This window comes from Lissotriton helveticus, chromosome 1_2 (genome assembly GCF_964261635.1).
Source record: "Lissotriton helveticus chromosome 1_2, aLisHel1.1, whole genome shotgun sequence".
Classification (NCBI taxonomy): domain Eukaryota; kingdom Metazoa; phylum Chordata; class Amphibia; order Caudata; family Salamandridae; genus Lissotriton; species Lissotriton helveticus.
Window position 1 is genome coordinate 336,459,978 of NC_136058.1, and position 13,807 is coordinate 336,473,784.

Sequence of the window (13,807 nt, forward strand, 5' to 3'; positions counted from 1 at the left end):
ATTGCCATATTATGAGATCCAATGAAATAATTCTGCAAAAATTACTCGTTTTCGCCCAACGTGGGGCTCGAACCCACGACCCTGAGATTAAGAGTCTCATGCTCTACCGACTGAGCTAGCCGGGCTCCCTCTTTAAAGTAGAATGCAAACTGATCGTTTTTCATTAAGAAAACCAGTTCCTGGATATTCCTCAAATCTTGTTTTTCAAGGAACTTATCATTTATATATCCCTCAGTGGACAGAGTGTCAAGTAAAATGAGACAAAATTGAAATGGAAGTTGTGGAAATGTCATTGTGAGATTGCATAAGAACTCAAATTGCTCTCACAAGCTAACGAATACCTAAACCCTTTTGATAAAACCCCTTTAGTTGTTATGATGTGACCATATATGAAAGCCATCTGTGATTTATCTGTTCTTACTATGCAACAAGCTTGGCAATGACAAGTTAAAAATAAAATGTATGTACATTTTAAAATGGAGAATGCGGGCATCGATCCCGCTACCTCTCGCATGCTAAGCGAGCGCTCTACCATTAGAGCTAATTCCCCTGTGTGCTCACTCAGAATAACATTTCAAAAGTAATGTTAATGCCTACCACACTTTATTTGACGTCAAATTGCCTATTACATGAGTGTTCAGTTCACTCCTAACTGATGCCTTACCTCCACTTAGGGGATGTTTTACAGTTCAGGTTGGCCTGTTTCGTACTTGAATAGGAGTAATATCGCTGTATGTTAATCTAGACTAATGCCCTACCTAATCTTGAAGTTACATTTCCCACCAATGGGAAACCAAAGATATACACTTTTTGGGAGTTAATGCATGTCTAATGCAAGATTAATTGCCATATTATGAGATCCAATGCAATAATCCTGCAAAAATTACTCGTTTTCGCCCAACGTGGGGCTCGAACCCACGACCCTGAGATTAAGAGTCTCATGCTCTAACGACTGAGCTAGCCGGGCTCCCTCTTTAAAGTAGAATGCAAACTGATCGTTTTTCATTAAGAAAACCAGTTCCTGGATATTCCTCAACTCTTGTTTTTCAAGGAACTCATCATTTATAGATCCCTCAGTGGACAGAGTGTCAAGTAAAATGAGACAAAATTGAAATGGAAGTTGTGGAAATGTCATTGTGAGATTGCATAAGAACTCAAATTGCTCTCACAAGCTAACGAATACCTAAACCCTTTTGATAAAACCCCTTTAGTTGTTATGATGTGACCATATATGAAAGCCATCTGTGATTTATCTGTTCTTACTATGCAACAAGCTTGGCAATGACAAGTTAAAAATAAAATGTATGTACATTTTAGAATGGAGAATGCGGGCATCGATACCGCTACCTCTCGCATGCTAAGCGAGCGCTCTACCATTTGAGCTAATTTCCCTGTGTGCTCCCTCAGAATAACATTTCAAAAGTAATGTTAATGCCTACCACACTTTATTTGACGTCAAATTGCCCATTACATGAGTGTTCAGTTCACTCCTAACTGATGCCTTACCTCCACTTAGGGGATGTTTTACAGTTCAGGTTGGCCTGTTTAGTACTTGAATAGGAGTAATATCGCTGTATGTTAATCTAGACTAATGCCCTACCTAATCTTGAAGTTACATTTCCCACCAATGGGAAACCAAAGATATACACTTTTTGGGAGTTAATGCATGTCTAATGCAAGATTAATTGCCATATTATGAGATCCAATGAAATAATCCTGCAAAAATTACTCGTTTTCGCCCAATGTGGGGCTCGAACCCACGACCCTGAGATTAAGAGTCTCATGCTCTACCGACTGAGCTAGCCGGGCTCCCTCTTTAAAGTAGAATGCAAACTGATCGTTTTTCATTAAGAAAACCAGTTCCTGGATATTCCTCAAATCTTGTTTTTCAAGGAACTTATCATTTATATATCCCTCAGTGGACAGAGTGTCAAGTAAAATGAGACAAAATTGAAATGGAAGTTGTGGAAATGTCATTGTGAGATTGCATAAGAACTCAAATTGCTCTCACAAGCTAACGAATACCTAAACCCTTTTGATAAAACCCCTTTAGTTGTTATGATGTGACCATATATGAAAGCCATCTGTGATTTATCTGTTCTTACTATGCAACAAGCTTGGCAATGACAAGTTAAAAATAAAATGTATGTACATTTTAAAATGGAGAATGCGGGCATCGATCCCGCTACCTCTCGCATGCTAAGCGAGCGCTCTACCATTAGAGCTAATTCCCCTGTGTGCTCACTCAGAATAACATTTCAAAAGTAATGTTAATGCCTACCACACTTTATTTGACGTCAAATTGCCCATTACATGAGTGTTCAGTTCACTCCTAACTGATGCCTTACCTCCACTTAGGGGATGTTTTACAGTTCAGGTTGGCCTTTTTAGTACTTGAATAGGAGTAATATCGCTGTATGTTAATCTAGACTAATGCCCTACCTAATCTTGAAGTTACATTTCCCACCAATGGGAAACCAAAGATATGCAATTTTTGGGAGTTATTGCATGTCTAATGCAAGATTAATTGCCATATTATGAGATCCAATGCAATAATCCTGCAAAAATTACTCGTTTTCACCCAACGTGGGGCTCGAACCCACGACCCTGAGATTAAGAGTCTCATGCTCTACCGACTGAGCTAGCCGGGCTCCCTCTTTAAAGTAGAATGCAAACTGATCGTTTTTCATTAAGAAAACCAGTTCCTGGATATTCCTCAACTCTTGTTTTTCAAGGAACTTATCATTTATAGATCCCTCAGTGGACAGAGTGTCAAGTAAAATGAGACAAAATTGAAATGGAAGTTGTGGAAATGTCATTGTGAGATTGCATAAGAACTCAAATTGCTCTCACAAGCTAACGAATACCTAAACCCTTTTGATAAAACCCCTTTAGTTGTTATGATGTGACCATATATGAAAGCCATCTGTGATTTATCTGTTCTTACTATGCAACAAGCTTGGCAATGACAAGTTAAAAATAAAATGTATGTACATTTTAGAATGGAGAATGCGGGCATCGATCCCGCTACCTCTCGCATGCTAAGCGAGCGCTCTACCATTTGAGCTAATTCCCCTGTGTGCTCACTCAGAATAACATTTCAAAAGTAATGTTAATGCCTACCACACTTTATTTGACGTCAAATTGCCCATTACATGAGTGTTCAGTTCACTCCTAACTGATGCCTTACCTCCACTTAGGGGATGTTTTACAGTTCAGGTTGGCCTGTTTAGTACTTGAATAGGAGTAATATCGCTGTATGTTAATCTAGACTAATGCCCTACCTAATCTTGAAGTTACATTTCCCACCAATGGGAAACCAAAGATATACACTTTTTGGGAGTTAATGCATGTCTAATGCAAGATTAATTGCCATATTATGAGATCCAATGAAATAATCCTGCAAAAATTACTCGTTTTCGCCCAACGTGGGGCTCGAACCCACGACCCTGAGATTAAGAGTCTCATGCTCTAACGACTGAGCTAGCCGGGCTCCCTCTTTAAAGTAGAATGCAAACTGATCGTTTTTCATTAAGAAAACCAGTTCCTGGATATTCCTCAACTCTTGTTTTTCAAGGAACTTATCATTTATAGATCCCTCAGTGGACAGAGTGTCAAGTAAAATGAGACAAAATTGAAATGGAAGTTGTGGAAATGTCATTGTGAGATTGCATAAGTACTCAAATTGCTCTCACAAGCTAACGAATACCTAAACCCTTTTGATAAAACCCCTTTAGTTGTTATGATGTGACCATATATGAAAGCCATCTGTGATTTATCTGTTCTTACTATGCAACAAGCTTGGCAATGACAAGTTAAAAATAAAATGTATGTACATTTTAGAATGGAGAATGCGGGCATCGATACCGCTACCTCTCGCATGCTAAGCGAGCGCTCTACCATTTGAGCTAATTTCCCTGTGTGCTCCCTCAGAATAACATTTCAAAAGTAATGTTAATGCCTACCACACTTTATTTGACGTCAAATTGCCCATTACATGAGTGTTCAGTTCACTCCTAACTGATGCCTTACCTCCACTTAGGGGATGTTTTACAGTTCAGGTTGGCCTGTTTAGTACTTGAATAGGAGTAATATCGCTGTATGTTAATCTAGACTAATGCCCTACCTAATCTTGAAGTTAAATTTCCCACCAATGGGAAACCAAAGATATACACTTTTTGGGAGTTAATGCATGTCTAATGCAAGATTAATTGCCATATTATGAGATCCAATGAAATAATCCTGCAAAAATTACTCGTTTTCGCCCAACGTGGGGCTCGAACCCACGACCCTGAGATTAAGAGTCTCATGCTCTACCAACTGAGCTAGCCGGGCTCCCTATTTAAAGTAGAATGCAAACTGATCATTTTTCATTAAGAAAACCAGTTCCTGGATATTCCTCAAATCTTGTTTTTCAAGGAACTTATCATTTATATATCCCTCAGTGGACAGAGTGTCAAGTAAAATGAGACAAAATTGAAATGGAAGTTGTGGAAATGTCATTGTGAGATTGCATAAGAACTCAAATTGCTCTCACAAGCTAACGAATACCTAAACCCTTTTGATAAAACCCCTTTAGTTGTTATGATGTGACCATATATGAAAGCCATCTGTGATTTATCTGTTCTTACTATGCAACAAGCTTGGCAATGACAAGTTAAAAATAAAATGTATGTACATTTTAAAATGGAGAATGCGGGCATCGATCCCGCTACCTCTCGCATGCTAAGCGAGCGCTCTACCATTAGAGCTAATTCCCCTGTGTGCTCACTCAGAATAACATTTCAAAAGTAATGTTAATGCCTACCACACTTTATTTGACGTCAAATTGCCTATTACATGAGTGTTCAGTTCACTCCTAACTGATGCCTTACCTCCACTTAGGGGATGTTTTACAGTTCAGGTTGGCCTGTTTCGTACTTGAATAGGAGTAATATCGCTGTATGTTAATCTAGACTAATGCCCTACCTAATCTTGAAGTTACATTTCCCACCAATGGGAAACCAAAGATATACACTTTTTGGGAGTTAATGCATGTCTAATGCAAGATTAATTGCCATATTATGAGATCCAATGCAATAATCCTGCAAAAATTACGCGTTTTTGCTCAACGTGGGGCTCAAACCCACGACCCTGAGATTAAGAGTCTCATGCTCTAACGACTGAGCTAGCCGGGCTCCCTCTTTAAAGTAGAATGCAAACTGATCGTTTTTCATTAAGAAAACCAGTTCCTGGATATTCCTCAACTCTTGTTTTTCAAGGAACTCATCATTTATAGATCCCTCAGTGGACAGAGTGTCAAGTAAAATGAGACAAAATTGAAATGGAAGTTGTGGAAATGTCATTGTGAGATTGCATAAGAACTCAAATTGCTCTCACAAGCTAACGAATACCTAAACCCTTTTGATAAAACCCCTTTAGTTGTTATGATGTGACCATATATGAAAGCCATCTGTGATTTATCTGTTCTTACTATGCAACAAGCTTGGCAATGACAAGTTAAAAATAAAATGTATGTACATTTTAGAATGGAGAATGCGGGCATCGATACCGCTACCTCTCGCATGCTAAGCGAGCGCTCTACCATTTGAGCTAATTTCCCTGTGTGCTCCCTCAGAATAACATTTCAAAAGTAATGTTAATGCCTACCACACTTTATTTGACGTCAAATTGCCCATTACATGAGTGTTCAGTTCACTCCTAACTGATGCCTTACCTCCACTTAGGGGATGTTTTACAGTTCAGGTTGGCCTGTTTAGTACTTGAATAGGAGTAATATCGCTGTATGTTAATCTAGACTAATGCCCTACCTAATCTTGAAGTTACATTTCCCACCAATGGGAAACCAAAGATATGCAATTTTTGGGAGTTATTGCATGTCTAATGCAAGATTAATTGCCATATTATGAGATCCAATGCAATAATCCTGCAAAAATTACTCGTTTTCGCCCAACGTGGGGCTCGAACCCACGACCCTGAGATTAAGAGTCTCATGCTCTACCGACTGAGCTAGCCGGGCTCCCTCTTTAAAGTAGAATGCAAACTGATCGTTTTTCATTAAGAAAACCAGTTCCTGGATATTCCTCAACTCTTGTTTTTCAAGGAACTTATCATTTATAGATCCCTCAGTGGACAGAGTGTCAAGTAAAATGAGACAAAATTGAAATGGAAGTTGTGGAAATGTCATTGTGAGATTGCATAAGAACTCAAATTGCTCTCACAAGCTAACGAATACCTAAACCCTTTTGATAAAACCCCTTTAGTTGTTATGATGTGACCATATATGAAAGCCATCTGTGATTTATCTGTTCTTACTATGCAACTAGCTTGGCAATGACAAGTTAAAAATAAAATGTATGTACATTTTAGAATGGAGAATGCGGGCATCGATCCCGCTACCTCTCGCATGCTAAGCGAGCGCTCTACCATTTGAGCTAATTCCCCTGTGTGCTCCCTCAGAATAACATTTCAAAAGTAATGTTAATGCCTACCACACTTTATTTGACGTCAAATTGCCCATTACATGAGTGTTCAGTTCACTCCTAACTGATGCCTTACCTCGACTTAGTGATTGTTTTACAGTTCAGGTTGGCCTGTTTAGTACTTGAATAGGAGTAATATCGCTGTATGTTAATCTAGACTAATGCCCTACCTAATCTTGAAGTTACATTTCCCACCAATGGGAAACCAAAGATATACATTTTTTGGGAGTTATTGCATGTCTAATGCAAGATTAATTGCCATAATATGAGATCCAATGCAATAATCCTGCAAAAATTACTTGTTTTCGCCCAACGTGGGGCTCGAACCCACGACCCTGAGATTAAGAGTCTCATGCTCTACTGACCGAGCTAGCCGGGCTCCCTCTTTAAAGTAGTATGCAAACTGATCGTTTTTCATTAAGAAAACCATTTCCTGGATATTCCTCAACTCTTGTTTTTCAAGGAACTTATCATTTATAGATCCCTCAGTGGACAGAGTATCAAGTAAAATGAGACAAAATTGAAATGGAAGTTGTGGAAATGTCATTGTGAGATTGCATAAGAACTCAAATTGCTCTCACAAGCTAACGAATACCTAAACCCTTTTGATAAAACCCCTTTAGTTGTAATGATGTGACCATATATGAAAGCCATCTGTGATTTATCTGTTCTTACTATGCAACAAGCTTGGCAATGACAAGTTAAAAATAAAATGTATGTACATTTTAGAATGGAGAATGCGGGCATCGATCCCGCTACCTCTCGCATGCTAAGCGAGCGCTCTACCATTAGAGCTAATTACCCTGTGTGCTCACTCAGAATAACATTTCAAAAGTAATGTTAATGCCTACCACACTTTATTTGACGTCAAATTGCCCATTACATGAGTGTTCAGTTCACTCCTAACTGATGCCTTACCTCCACTTAGGGGATGTTTTACAGTTCAGGTTGGCCTGTTTAGTACTTGAATAGGAGTAATATCGCTGTATGTTAATCTAGACTAATGCCCTACCTAATCTTGAAGTTACATTTCCCACCAATGGGAAACCAAAGATATACACTTTTTGGGAGTTAATGCATGTCTAATGCAAGATTAATTGCCATATTATGAGATCCAATGCAATAATCCTGCAAAAATTACGCGTTTTCGCCCAACGTGGGGCTCGAACCCACGACCCTGAGATTAAGAGTCTCATGCTCTAACGACTGAGCTAGCCGGGCTCCCTCTTTAAAGTAGAATGCAAACTGATCGTTTTTCATTAAGAAAACCAGTTCCTGGATATTCCTCAACTCTTGTTTTTCAAGGAACTCATCATTTATAGATCCCTCAGTGGACAGAGTGTCAAGTAAAATGAGACAAAATTGAAATGGAAGTTGTGGAAATGTCATTGTGAGATTGCATAAGAACTCAAATTGCTCTCACAAGCTAACGAATACCTAAACCCTTTTGATAAAACCCCTTTAGTTGTTATGATGTGACCATATATGAAAGCCATCTGTGATTTATCTGTTCTTACTATGCAACAAGCTTGGCAATGACAAGTTAAAAATAAAATGTATGTACATTTTAGAATGGAGAATGCGGGCATCGATACCGCTACCTCTCGCATGCTAAGCGAGCGCTCTACCATTTGAGCTAATTTCCCTGTGTGCTCCCTCAGAATAACATTTCAAAAGTAATGTTAATGCCTACCACACTTTATTTGACGTCAAATTGCCCATTACATGAGTGTTCAGTTCACTCCTAACTGATGCCTTACCTCCACTTAGGGGATGTTTTACAGTTCAGGTTGGCCTGTTTAGTACTTGAATAGGAGTAATATCGCTGTATGTTAATCTAGACTAATGCCCTACCTAATCTTGAAGTTACATTTCCCACCAATGGGAAACCAAAGATATGCAATTTTTGGGAGTTATTGCATGTCTAATGCAAGATTAATTGCCATATTATGAGATCCAATGCAATAATCCTGCAAAAATTACTCGTTTTCGCCCAACGTGGGGCTCGAACCCACGACCCTGAGATTAAGAGTCTCATGCTCTACCGACTGAGCTAGCCGGGCTCCCTCTTTAAAGTAGAATGCAAACTGATCGTTTTTCATTAAGAAAACCAGTTCCTGGATATTCCTCAACTCTTGTTTTTCAAGGAACTTATCATTTATAGATCCCTCAGTGGACAGAGTGTCAAGTAAAATGAGACAAAATTGAAATGGAAGTTGTGGAAATGTCATTGTGAGATTGCATAAGAACTCAAATTGCTCTCACAAGCTAACGAATACCTAAACCCTTTTGATAAAACCCCTTTAGTTGTTATGATGTGACCATATATGAAAGCCATCTGTGATTTATCTGTTCTTACTATGCAACTAGCTTGGCAATGACAAGTTAAAAATAAAATGTATGTACATTTTAGAATGGAGAATGCGGGCATCGATCCCGCTACCTCTCGCATGCTAAGCGAGCGCTCTACCATTTGAGCTAATTCCCCTGTGTGCTCCCTCAGAATAACATTTCAAAAGTAATGTTAATGCCTACCACACTTTATTTGACGTCAAATTGCCCATTACATGAGTGTTCAGTTCACTCCTAACTGATGCCTTACCTCGACTTAGTGATTGTTTTACAGTTCAGGTTGGCCTGTTTAGTACTTGAATAGGAGTAATATCGCTGTATGTTAATCTAGACTAATGCCCTACCTAATCTTGAAGTTACATTTCCCACCAATGGGAAACCAAAGATATACATTTTTTGGGAGTTATTGCATGTCTAATGCAAGATTAATTGCCATAATATGAGATCCAATGCAATAATCCTGCAAAAATTACTCGTTTTCGCCCAACGTGGGGCTCGAACCCACGACCCTGAGATTAAGAGTCTCATGCTCTACCGACCGAGCTAGCCGGGCTCCCTCTTTAAAGTAGTATGCAAACTGATCGTTTTTCATTAAGAAAACCATTTCCTGGATATTCCTCAACTCTTGTTTTTCAAGGAACTTATCATTTATAGATCCCTCAGTGGACAGAGTATCAAGTAAAATGAGACAAAATTGAAATGGAAGTTGTGGAAATGTCATTGTGAGATTGCATAAGAACTCAAATTGCTCTAACAAGCTAACGAATACCTAAACCCTTTTGATAAAACCCCTTTAGTTGTAATGATGTGACCATATATGAAAGCCATCTGTGATTTATCTGTTCTTACTATGCAACAAGCTTGGCAATGACAAGTTAAAAATAAAATGTATGTACATTTTAGAATGGAGAATGCGGGCATCGATACCGCTACCTCTCGCATGCTAAGCGAGCGCTCTACCATTTGAGCTAATTTCCCTGTGTGCTCCCTCAGAATAACATTTCAAAAGTAATGTTAATGCCTACCACACTTTATTTGACGTCAAATTGCCCATTACATGAGTGTTCAGTTCACTCCTAACTGATGCCTTACCTCCACTTAGGGGATGTTTTACAGTTCAGGTTGGCCTGTTTAGTACTTGAATAGGAGTAATATCGCTGTATGTTAATCTAGACTAATGCCCTACCTAATCTTGAAGTTACATTTCCCACCAATGGGAAACCAAAGATATACACTTTTTGGGAGTTAATGCATGTCTAATGCAAGATTAATTGCCATATTATGAGATCCAATGAAATAATCCTGCAAAAATTACTCGTTTTCGCCCAACGTGGGGCTCGAACCCACGACCCTGAGATTAAGAGTCTCATGCTCTACCGACTGAGCTAGCCGGGCTCCCTCTTTAAAGTAGAATGCAAACTGATCGGTTTTCATTAAGAAAACCAGTTCCTGGATATTCCTCAAATCTTGTTTTTCAAGGAACTTATCATTTATATATCCCTCAGTGGACAGAGTGTCAAGTAAAATGAGACAAAATTGAAATGGAAGTTGTGGAAATGTCATTGTGAGATTGCATAAGAACTCAAATTGCTCTCACAAGCTAACGAATACCTAAACCCTTTTGATAAAACCCCTTTAGTTGTTATGATGTGACCATATATGAAAGCCATCTGTGATTTATCTGTTCTTACTATGCAACAAGCTTGGCAATGACAAGTTAAAAATAAAATGTATGTACATTTTAAAATGGAGCATGCGGGCATCGATCCCGCTACCTCTCGCATGCTAAGCGAGCGCTCTACCATTAGAGCTAATTCCCCTGTGTGCTCACTCAGAATAACATTTCAAAAGTAATGTTAATGCCTACCACACTTTATTTGACGTCAAATTGCCTATTACATGAGTGTTCAGTTCACTCCTAACTGATGCCTTACCTCCACTTAGGGGATGTTTTACAGTTCAGGTTGGCCTGTTTCGTACTTGAATAGGAGTAATATCGCTGTATGTTAATCTAGACTAATGCCCTACCTAATCTTGAAGTTACATTTCCCACCAATGGGAAACCAAAGATATACACTTTTTGGGAGTTAATGCATGTCTAATGCAAGATTAATTGCCATATTATGAGATCCAATGCAATAATCCTGCAAAAATTACTCGTTTTCGCCCAACGTGGGGCTCGAACCCACGACCCTGAGATTAAGAGTCTCATGCTCTAACGACTGAGCTAGCCGGGGTCCCTCTTTAAAGTAGAATGCAAACTGATCGTTTTTCATTAAGAAAACCAGTTCCTGGATATTCCTCAACTCTTGTTTTTCAAGGAACTTATCATTTATAGATCCCTCAGTGGACAGAGTGTCAAGTAAAATGAGACAAAATTGAAATGGAAGTTGTGGAAATGTCATTGTGAGATTGCATAAGAACTCAAATTGCTCTCACAAGCTAACGAATACCTAAACCCTTTTGATAAAACCCCTTTAGTTGTTATGATGTGACCATATATGAAAGCCATCTGTGATTTATCTGTTCTTACTATGCAACAAGCTTGGCAATGACAAGTTAAAAATATAATGTATGTACATTTTAGAATGGAGAATGCGGGCATCGATACCGCTACCTCTTGCATGCTAAGCGAGCGCTCTACCATTTGAGCTAATTTCCCTGTGTGCTCCCTCAGAATAACATTTCAAAAGTAATGTTAATGCCTACCACACTTTATTTGACGTCAAATTGCCCATTACATGAGTGTTCAGTTCACTCCTAACTGATGCCTTACCTCCACTTAGGGGATGTTTTACAGTTCAGGTTGGCCTGTTTAGTACTTGAATAGGAGTAATATCGCTGTATGTTAATCTAGACTAATGCCCTACCTAATCTTGAAGTTACATTTCCCACCAATGGGAAACCAAAGATATGCAATTTTTGGGAGTTATTGCATGTCTAATGCAAGATTAATTGCCATATTATGAGATCCAATGCAATAATCCTGCAAAAATTTCTCGTTTTCGCCCAACGTGGGGCTCGAACCCACGACCCTGAGATTAAGAGTCTCATGCTCTACCGACTGAGCTAGCCGGGCTCCCTCTTTAAAGTAGAATGCAAACTGATCATTTTTCATTAAGAAAACCAGTTCCTGGATATTCCTCAACTCTTGTTTTTCAAGGAACTTATCATTTATAGATCCCTCAGTGGACAGAGTGTCAAGTAAAATGAGACAAAATTGAAATGGAAGTTGTGGAAATGTCATTGTGAGATTGCATAAGAACTCAAATTGCTCTCACAAGCTAACGAATACCTAAACCCTTTTGATAAAACCCCTTTAGTTGTTATGATGTGACCATATATGAAAGCCATCTGTGATTTATCTGTTCTTACTATGCAACTAGCTTGGCAATGACAAGTTAAAAATAAAATGTATGTACATTTTAGAATGGAGAATGCGGGCATCGATCCCGCTACCTCTCGCATGCTAAGCGAGCGCTCTACCATTTGAGCTAATTCCCCTGTGTGCTCCCTCAGAATAACATTTCAAAAGTAATGTTAATGCCTACCACACTTTATTTGACGTCAAATTGCCCATTACATGAGTGTTCAGTTCACTCCTAACTGATGCCTTACCTCGACTTAGTGATTGTTTTACAGTTCAGGTTGGCCTGTTTAGTACTTGAATAGGAGTAATATCGCTGTATGTTAATCTAGACTAATGCCCTACCTAATCTTGAAGTTACATTTCCCACCAATGGGAAACCAAAGATATACAATTTTTGGGAGTTATTGCATGTCTAATGCAAGATTAATTGCCATAATATGAGATCCAATGCAATAATCCTGCAAAAATTACTCGTTTTCGCCCAACGTGGGGCTCGAACCCACGACCCTGAGATTAAGAGTCTCATGCTCTACCGACCGAGCTAGCCGGGCTCCCTCTTTAAAGTAGTATGCAAACTGATCGTTTTTCATTAAGAAAACCATTTCCTGGATATTCCTCAACTCTTGTTTTTCAAGGAACTTATCATTTATAGATCCCTCAGTGGACAGAGTATCAAGTAAAATGAGACAAAATTGAAATGGAAGTTGTGGAAATGTCATTGTGAGATTGCATAAGAACTCAAATTGCTCTCACAAGCTAACGAATACCTAAACCCTTTTGATAAAACCCCTTTAGTTGTTATGATGTGACCATATATGAAAGCCATCTGTGATTTATCTGTTCTTACTATGCAACAAGCTTGGCAATGACAAGTTAAAAATAAAATGTATGTACATTTTAGAATGGAGAATGCGGGCATCGATCCCGCTACCTCTCGCATGCTAAGCGAGCGCTCTACCATTAGAGCTAATTCCCCTGTGTGCTCACTCAGAATAACATTTCAAAAGTAATGTTAATGCCTACCACACTTTATTTGACGTCAAATTGCCCATTACATGAGTGTTCAGTTCACTCCTAACTGATGCCTTACCTCCACTTAGGGGATGTTTTACAGTTCAGGTTGGCCTGTTTAGTACTTGAATAGGAGTAATATCGCTGTATGTTAATCTAGACTAATGCCCTACCTAATCTTGAAGTTACATTTCCCACCAATGGGAAACCAAAGATATACACTTTTTGGGAGTTAATGCATGTCTAATGCAAGATTAATTGCCATATTATGAGATCCAATGCAATAATCCTGCAAAAATTACTCGTTTTCGCCCAACGTGGGGCTCGAACCCACGACCCTGAGATTAAGAGTCTCATGCTCTACCGACCGAGCTAGCCGGGCTCCCTCTTTAAAGTAGAATGCAAACTGATCGTTTTTCATTAAGAAAACCAGTTCCTGGATATTCCTCAACTCTTGTTTTTCAAGGAACTTATCATTTATAGATCCCTCAGTGGACAGAGTGTCAAGTAAAATGAGACAAAATTGAAATGGAAGTTGTGGAAATGTCATTGTGAGATTGCATAAGAACTCAAATTGCTCTCACAAGCTAAC

General features: G+C 38.9%; 18 non-coding genes across 18 annotated transcripts; all 18 read right to left on the reverse strand.

Moving 5' to 3' along the window:
* Positions 1–52: 52 nt before the first annotated feature.
* Positions 53–125, reverse strand: TRNAK-CUU (transfer RNA lysine (anticodon CUU)). The gene has a single exon. It is a non-coding gene; the product is annotated as a tRNA-Lys (tRNA).
* A 769-nt stretch (positions 126–894) lies between these two features.
* TRNAK-CUU (transfer RNA lysine (anticodon CUU)) lies at positions 895–967 on the reverse strand. Its single transcript has one exon. It is a non-coding gene; the product is annotated as a tRNA-Lys (tRNA).
* Positions 968–1,736: 769 nt separating this feature from the next.
* Positions 1,737–1,809, reverse strand: TRNAK-CUU (transfer RNA lysine (anticodon CUU)). Its single transcript has one exon. It is a non-coding gene; the product is annotated as a tRNA-Lys (tRNA).
* Positions 1,810–2,578: 769 nt separating this feature from the next.
* On the reverse strand, positions 2,579–2,651 carry TRNAK-CUU (transfer RNA lysine (anticodon CUU)). Its single transcript has one exon. It is a non-coding gene; the product is annotated as a tRNA-Lys (tRNA).
* Positions 2,652–3,003: 352 nt separating this feature from the next.
* Positions 3,004–3,076, reverse strand: TRNAA-AGC (transfer RNA alanine (anticodon AGC)). The gene has a single exon. It is a non-coding gene; the product is annotated as a tRNA-Ala (tRNA).
* A 344-nt stretch (positions 3,077–3,420) lies between these two features.
* Positions 3,421–3,493, reverse strand: TRNAK-CUU (transfer RNA lysine (anticodon CUU)). The gene has a single exon. It is a non-coding gene; the product is annotated as a tRNA-Lys (tRNA).
* Positions 3,494–4,262: 769 nt separating this feature from the next.
* Positions 4,263–4,335, reverse strand: TRNAK-CUU (transfer RNA lysine (anticodon CUU)). The gene has a single exon. It is a non-coding gene; the product is annotated as a tRNA-Lys (tRNA).
* A 1,611-nt stretch (positions 4,336–5,946) lies between these two features.
* On the reverse strand, positions 5,947–6,019 carry TRNAK-CUU (transfer RNA lysine (anticodon CUU)). The gene has a single exon. It is a non-coding gene; the product is annotated as a tRNA-Lys (tRNA).
* Positions 6,020–6,371: 352 nt separating this feature from the next.
* TRNAA-AGC (transfer RNA alanine (anticodon AGC)) lies at positions 6,372–6,444 on the reverse strand. Its single transcript has one exon. It is a non-coding gene; the product is annotated as a tRNA-Ala (tRNA).
* Positions 6,445–7,630: 1,186 nt separating this feature from the next.
* On the reverse strand, positions 7,631–7,703 carry TRNAK-CUU (transfer RNA lysine (anticodon CUU)). Its single transcript has one exon. It is a non-coding gene; the product is annotated as a tRNA-Lys (tRNA).
* A 769-nt stretch (positions 7,704–8,472) lies between these two features.
* Positions 8,473–8,545, reverse strand: TRNAK-CUU (transfer RNA lysine (anticodon CUU)). Its single transcript has one exon. It is a non-coding gene; the product is annotated as a tRNA-Lys (tRNA).
* A 352-nt stretch (positions 8,546–8,897) lies between these two features.
* Positions 8,898–8,970, reverse strand: TRNAA-AGC (transfer RNA alanine (anticodon AGC)). Its single transcript has one exon. It is a non-coding gene; the product is annotated as a tRNA-Ala (tRNA).
* Positions 8,971–9,314: 344 nt separating this feature from the next.
* Positions 9,315–9,387, reverse strand: TRNAK-CUU (transfer RNA lysine (anticodon CUU)). Its single transcript has one exon. It is a non-coding gene; the product is annotated as a tRNA-Lys (tRNA).
* Positions 9,388–10,156: 769 nt separating this feature from the next.
* On the reverse strand, positions 10,157–10,229 carry TRNAK-CUU (transfer RNA lysine (anticodon CUU)). Its single transcript has one exon. It is a non-coding gene; the product is annotated as a tRNA-Lys (tRNA).
* Positions 10,230–11,840: 1,611 nt separating this feature from the next.
* Positions 11,841–11,913, reverse strand: TRNAK-CUU (transfer RNA lysine (anticodon CUU)). Its single transcript has one exon. It is a non-coding gene; the product is annotated as a tRNA-Lys (tRNA).
* A 352-nt stretch (positions 11,914–12,265) lies between these two features.
* On the reverse strand, positions 12,266–12,338 carry TRNAA-AGC (transfer RNA alanine (anticodon AGC)). The gene has a single exon. It is a non-coding gene; the product is annotated as a tRNA-Ala (tRNA).
* A 344-nt stretch (positions 12,339–12,682) lies between these two features.
* On the reverse strand, positions 12,683–12,755 carry TRNAK-CUU (transfer RNA lysine (anticodon CUU)). Its single transcript has one exon. It is a non-coding gene; the product is annotated as a tRNA-Lys (tRNA).
* A 769-nt stretch (positions 12,756–13,524) lies between these two features.
* On the reverse strand, positions 13,525–13,597 carry TRNAK-CUU (transfer RNA lysine (anticodon CUU)). The gene has a single exon. It is a non-coding gene; the product is annotated as a tRNA-Lys (tRNA).
* Between the last annotated feature and the right edge of the window lie 210 nt (positions 13,598–13,807).